Genomic DNA, 6,905 nt, shown 5'->3' with positions numbered 1-6,905 from the left:
ATACTGAGCAAAAAGTCCAATGCAGGAAGCATCACAATACCATAGTAAAGGGAATTAATAAAACAGTATGGTTTTGGCACAAAAACAGACAGGAAGACACATGATTATAGAAGACCCAGACATAAACCCCTGTCTTTCACCTTGTACCAAAAAATCAACTCAGAGTGGATCAAAGACTTTAATATGAAGCCTGAAATTTTGAAATAACTCCAGGAAGCAGTAATAAATGTACAGGAACAGATAGGTATAAGTAATGACTTCCTAAAAAGAACTCAAAGGACTCAGCATCTATGAGAAAGAATGAACTAATGGGAATGCATCAAACCAAAGAGCTTCTGCACAGCAAAGAAAACAGTTACCAGACTCAAGAGACAGCCCACAGAATGGGAGAAAATCTTTGCTAGCTACTCATTTGAAAAAGACCAATTCAGCTATCTTTGGTAGCTGAATTAAAAAAACTCAGCTACCAAAGAACCAACACCCCAATGAATAGATGGGCACATGAACTAAACAGAGAATTCTCAAAGGAAGAGGTACAAATGGCCAACAAATACATGAAGAAGTGTTCAACTTCCATGGTAATAAATGAGATGAAAATCAAAACAACACTTAGATTTCATCTCCTTCCAGTTAGAATAGCCATAATCAAGGGCAATAACAATCAACACTGGCAAGGATGTCGTGAAACAAGAACACTTATACACTATTGGTGGGAATGCAAATTAATATAACCACTATACAAATCAGTATGAAAATACCTCAAAATGCTAAAGATAGAACTACCATATAATCCACACCTGGGTATCTACCCAAAGGAATGTAAGAAAGGATATAGTAGAGACTCCTGTACACTGATGGCCATCACAACATCACTCCCTTAGCCCAGCTTTGGGAAAACAAGGTGCACTACAACTTATGAATAAATCAAGAAAATGTGATTATATATATAAATTATAATATATATAGGAGCATTACTCAGCCATAAAGAATAGTGGCATGTGTTTGAAGGTAAATAGATACAATTGGATGTCATCAGGTTAAATGAAATAAGCCTTGCTCAGAAAGACAAAGGCTGCATATTGTCTCTAATATGTGGAAGATAGATCCAAAAGATAAACATATACACAAAAATAAGCATGATCATACACAAACTCAGAAGTACAACATGACTGTAATAGCAGAATTACTCTATGGAACTCAGGAAAGGATAAAGTTAAGTATAGAGCCTCAGTGGTATCATAAATCAAAAGATGTAAGGTAGAGGATATATTGGAGTGTATTGAAAGTTGTTACAAAATAAGGGGTGAGGGATAAAAGGGGAAGGGAGAGTAGTGGAAGGTGTTTAATGGAACAATTTAAGATAGACCTACAGTAGGCAAACATTGAGAAAAAACCCCTTTGAACATCAGCTTAAATATTAATAATGAAAAACAGTACTGTACAATATGTGAAATATGAGTGGGGGGTATTAGTGGGAGAGGGGAGGGTGACTGAAGGAAATTAACAAAACAGTATATGGTTGAACCTCATATACTTATATGAAATAGAAATAAGAAACCTCTCACAATTGCATAAGTGGGGAGGAGAGGGGTTTGAGGGAGAGAGGCAATGGGTGCAATCTAACTAATTTACAATACAAGTCTAATTAGAATTGTCACTATGAATCCCCCTGTATGAAACATATATACAACTAAAATTTATAAAATAAAAGAATATTGAATTAACCCCTGCATGGTGACTGATTGACCACAATACAATAATACTAAAACTCAACAATGAAAGAAGCAGCAACAAAATATTCAAACAATTATAGAGGTGAGCAACACATTGCTTTATGACCAGTGGATCATAGAAGAAGTAATGTAGGAAATGAAAAACTTCCTGATATTTACTGAAAATGAAAACACAATGTATCACAACCTATGGGACAGCGCAAAGATAGTCCCATGAGGAAATTTTATGGCCATGAGTGCCTGTATTTATAAACACAGAAAGATCTGAAACAATCTAATGCTGCATTTCAAACACCTAGAAAAAGAAGAATAAGCTAAACTGAAAGGAAGCATAAGCAGAGAAATATTAAAAATAAGGGGCCAAGTCAAAGAAATCCACATCAAAAAAAATCCAGAAACTCATCAGGAACTACTATGAAAACCTTGGAAAATCTAGAAGAAATGGACAAATTTCTAGATACATATGACCATCTAAAATTGAACAATGAGTATATTAATCACCTTAGCAGAAACAGCAATAAAGAATCTTCCAAAAAAAATCCAGGACTTCTTGGATTCTTTCCTAAATTCTACCAGATCATTAAAGAAGAACTAATGCAAACCGTCTTTAAACTTTCCTCTGAATCTGAAAGAGAAGGAATAGGAACACTGTGAAAGTAACTCTATTAAGTCAGTTTATACTCATCCTAATGCCAGACAATGACACATCCAAAAAAGAGATCTACAGGCCAATCTCGTTAATGAACATAGATGCAAAAATCCTCAATAAAATAATGGCAAATGGAATTCAACAGTAAATAAAACAGTTCACATACCATGACCAAGTCAGCTTCTTCCCAGTGATATAGAATTGTTTCAACTTATGGGAATCATTAAATGTAATACAGCACATTAACAGAAGCAAAGTAAAAAACTAATTGATCACTTCAATAAAAGCAGAAAAAGCCTTCAGTAAAATTCAACATTATTTCATGAAACTAGGAATAGAAGGAATGTGCCTCAACATAGTAAGAACAAGTCAAAGAATCCCTACTAGCAGGTGACATGATCTTAATACCAAAAATATCTGTAAAACTAAACCAAAAAAAATAGACACCACAAACAGCTTCAGAAATGTAGCAGGATACAACATCAATTTATAAATATCAGTAGCTTTTCTACATACCAACAATGAACACATTGAGAAAGAGTATAGGAAAACAATTCCTTTTAAAATAGGCTCAAAAAATCAAATACTGATGAGCAACAATGGATGTGAATGACCTCTGTAAGGAAAGTTACAAACCACTGAATTAAAAAAATTGAAGAAGATGGCAGAAGGTGGAAAGTTCTCCCATACTCAAAGATTGGTAGAATCAACATATTGGAAATGGCTATACTAAAAGAAAAGCATTCTATATGTTCAATGCAATTCATATCAAAATTCCAAAAACATCCATCACTGAGATCGAAAAATCAACCTTATTGTTTATTTAGAAGCACAAAAGACCACAAATAGCTTACGAAATAATGAGTAAAAACAGCAGTGTTGGAGTTATCAGAATGCCATACTTCAAACTATACTACAGAGCCATGGCAATAAAAACAGCATGGTTCTGGCACAAAAACAGATACAAAAAACAGTGGAACACAGCAGAAAGCACAGATAGGAATCCATGAAACTATCCCCACCAAATTTTTGAAAAAGGTGCAAAAACATATGATGGAGAAAAGACAGCTTCTTCAACAAATTTTGCTTGGAGAACTGGATTTCTGCATGCAGAAAACTGAAGCTAGATACATATATCAACTCAAAGAGAAGTAAGGCCCTTCATGTAAGACCTGCAACATTGAAGCTAATACAAGAAAGATCAGAGTAATACACTGGAAGCAATAGACTTAGGCAATCACTTCCCCAGTACAACTCAATTGGCTCAGCAACTAAGAGGAAGGACTACATAAAATTAAAATCTTCTGCACAACAAAATAAATGGTTTCTAAACTGAATGGGCTACCCAAAAAATGGGAGAATACCTTTACCAGCTAAACTTTAGACAAGGGACTGATAATCAGAATATACAGGGAGCTCAAAAAACTAAAGTCCCCCAAAAATCATTGACCCAATTAAGAAGTGGGCAAATGACCTGAACAGAGATTTCTCAAAGGAAGAAGTCCAAATCGCTAAAATAAATATGAAAAAATGATCATCATCTCTGCCCATATAGGAAATGCAAGTCAAAACCACATTAATATTCTACCTCACTCCTACTAGAATAACTATCATCAAAAATACAAATAACAAATGATGGTGACAATGTGGGGATAAAGGAACCCTCATACATTGCTAGTAGGAATGCAAAGCAGTATAACCACTATGGAAAAGAGTATGGAGGCTTCTCAAATATCTAAAAATAGAACTGCCATATGATCCAGCAATATCACTCCTAGGAATTTACTCCTAGGAATGTGAGTCAGGTTACAATAAAGGCTCTTCCACACCTATGTTCACTGTAGCACTATTCACAATAGCTAAGCCAAGATGCCCCACCTCTGATCTGGTTTAAGAAAATGTGATACTTATATACAATAGAATTTTACTCAGTCAAAAAAGAAGAATGAAATTTAATCATTTGCTGGTAAATGGATGGAACTGGAGAACATCATCTTGAAGTTAGTCAGGCTTGAAATGCTAAAAGCTGCATGTTTTATCTCATATTTGGAATATAGTGCTAATATAAATACAGCAATATTATGAAAAACTGGTAACAGTAAAGTGAGGTCACATACAAGAGGGGTAGGGTAAAAGAATGAAATGAAAAGATGAACATGGTTGATATACTGTCTATGCAAGAATGAATATAGAATTCTTAAACTGGCTGAAACCATGATAAGAAAGGGACTAAAGTTGAATTAAGAAAAGTAGAGATGAACTAATAGGGGATACATGCAAATATTCCTGTGTAGCTATTTTTATCACAAACAAGCAGTAATGTCATTTTCTTTCTTTGTTCTACAAAACCAAAGAATAGGAGGTCAGAACTGATCTTTTGCGGGGAGCGGTATGTGAAGAGCAGAGTTCGCACCAGTGGGAGGCAGGAGGTGGCAGGAAAGGAAGTACAGGGTGAAAATTATGCAAAACCTGTGTACACATGTATGTAAATTCAAAAATCATACCTGTTGAAAAATTCTAGGAATGATATGAGAGGGGGATAAAGGAGAGTGGTGGACTGGATGAATTCAAGTATGATATATTTGATACATTGCCAGAATGTATATGAATGCCACAATGTAACCCCCACCCAGCACAACAATATGTTAAAAAAATAAGATGTATGTGACCTTCACTGATTTTTCTACGGACAATAAATGTAAGCTCTTCAAAGTCAAGTGAAGCAAACATCAGTTGATGAACGCTAACAGTTGTCTTCTTACAACAAAATATCTAAACATACATGTGTAGTCTGCCGAAAGTCATAATAATTTTGAAAGGATTGGCGTATTATTAAACTGAAAAAACAAATGCCATGCCAGAAGGGAATGTTTCTCTTAATATATCTTTGAAATACATTGTAATAATAAAGCAAATATCATTAAATGTTTATATTTTAATAAGTAGTGGGTATTATTGGTAGTGATAATAATTCATTTTCTAAATGCCAGAGATATTCTAAGGGTGTTATTCTCAATACTGATTTTAGAAATTATCGATAAGAGTCGTGATGCAGAAATTATGTGATTAAATTTGTTTGTGACTGAGGCCAACTATCTGAATATTTATTTAAAAATACCCATGCATGCAACTAAAATTGTCTTTTAAAATAATTCTTATAGCCAGCTTAGAAGGTAGACAATCAGCATCTGCATTTACAGATGAAGACATAATCAGCATATTTATACTCTATCTTGTACTGTTTCACTTTTTCATTTTTCCCAATGAAGATATAGTGTGAGCTGCCAAATCAATGAAGGCTAGCTGTCTTCAGATTAACAAAGTGAGATAATTGCCATCCATGTACCCAGAACGATTGAAATGAATGAAACTCTAATAAATATAATAACGCTGGAACTCAAAGTGTGCTTGTGGTCTTTCTTCCTCCAATGTAAACAACAGGGTTTATGTTCCTAAATATCATTCAGCTGTATAAACAGGCCATTGTAGAATACAGAATCAAAGAAGAAAAGCTAAAAGACACTGCAACTTTTGAGTGTGATTGAATTGGAGCTGTTACAAATCATCCTGAAAAATGTTCTTTTAATAATTTATACTCACTGAATGGTGTGGTGCCACATATGTGGTCAGTTATGTCATTTATTGTATGCATTTCACTAAAGCATATTTATTGGAATTTCATGTCACTTCTTCTAAGGAAGTGCATTATGTATTAACTGAGTTTTTGAAAAGACAGCAAAACCTGGGCTTAATTGTAGGTGCTTGCAATCATAACTACTCGGGAGATGAACGCAACAACAAGAGGATCAGAATTTCAAGCGTACCCCAGCAATGTCAGAGATATCCCATTTCAAAATTGAAATGGAGATAAATTGTATGGTTGTCTTAGAATAAATCTGGTATATTTAGTGGTTTCTTAATTTCCTTACTTAAAATTATATTTATATTAAATGGGGAAAGGTATTTCTTGTTCTTAGTATTCTCCCAAATGTTTTGGCTATATTTCAGTATAATCAAAGACCTCTTACATCTAGTATTCTTGTGTTTACAACATTGTTGTATTGAGTGTCACTAAAGTAGCTGTGTATGGAAGGAGACAAAAAACACATAAATCATTAAGGGGCAATTTCTAATAAGTTAAAGTTTATTACAGATGAGAAATAATGATGAAGATCTATTGACCTCAAGTGTGAATACTTTACAAGTGAACACTTGATTTAATAGTCCACAAACACAGTACTGAGTGCCTATTTGTTTATTTTTTATTGTCCTAACCATTTCTTTTAATTAAAAATTATTTCCAAGCAATATAAAACTCACAAATCTAACAACTGTCTGAAACTCCTATGTCATGGGACTGTCAAGTGTGTTGAGTTGCAGTCTGTCCTATTTGGATTTTCCCTGTCCAGATATGTGATCACTGTGCTTGGGAATCTGATCTTCATAGTTGCTATCAACCCTTCCTCTCCAACCTGTCTTTGGGTGACATCTGTTTCATTTCCACACAAATAAGATCCCCAAAG

This window comes from Castor canadensis, chromosome 14 (genome assembly GCF_047511655.1).
Source record: "Castor canadensis chromosome 14, mCasCan1.hap1v2, whole genome shotgun sequence".
Taxonomy (NCBI): Eukaryota; Metazoa; Chordata; class Mammalia; order Rodentia; family Castoridae; genus Castor; species Castor canadensis.
The sequence above is the reverse complement of the archived record's forward strand: the minus strand, read 5'-3'. Positions refer to the sequence as shown.